Genomic DNA, 385 nt, shown 5'->3' on the forward strand with positions numbered 1-385 from the left:
TTCTGAAGATGAACGAAGGTCTTACGGGTTTGGAACAACACGAGGGTGAGTAATTAATGACAAAATTTTCATTTTTGGGTGAACTAACCCTTTAAGTGTCAAAGTAGCATTCACATGAATAACAGGACCCAAGGTTTCCCAGCAAACATTGCCCAGAGCATCACACTGCCTCTGCCAGCCTGCCTTCTTCCCATAGTGCATCTCTTCCAGCTACAGAAGCTCATCTGAGTGATTGAACTAGATGGGATTTCTTTCACTCCCCACATGCATCAATGAGCCTTGGGTGCCCAGGACCCTGATGGCGGTTTACCGTTTGTCATTCCTTGTACCACTTTTGGTGGATACTAACCACCCAAAAAGCCATTTGGAGATGCTCTAGCGCTCA

This window comes from Sinocyclocheilus anshuiensis, unplaced genomic scaffold, assembly GCF_001515605.1.
Source record: "Sinocyclocheilus anshuiensis isolate Anshui unplaced genomic scaffold, SAMN03320099.WGS_v1.1 scaffold1726, whole genome shotgun sequence".
Taxonomy (NCBI): domain Eukaryota; kingdom Metazoa; phylum Chordata; class Actinopteri; order Cypriniformes; family Cyprinidae; genus Sinocyclocheilus; species Sinocyclocheilus anshuiensis.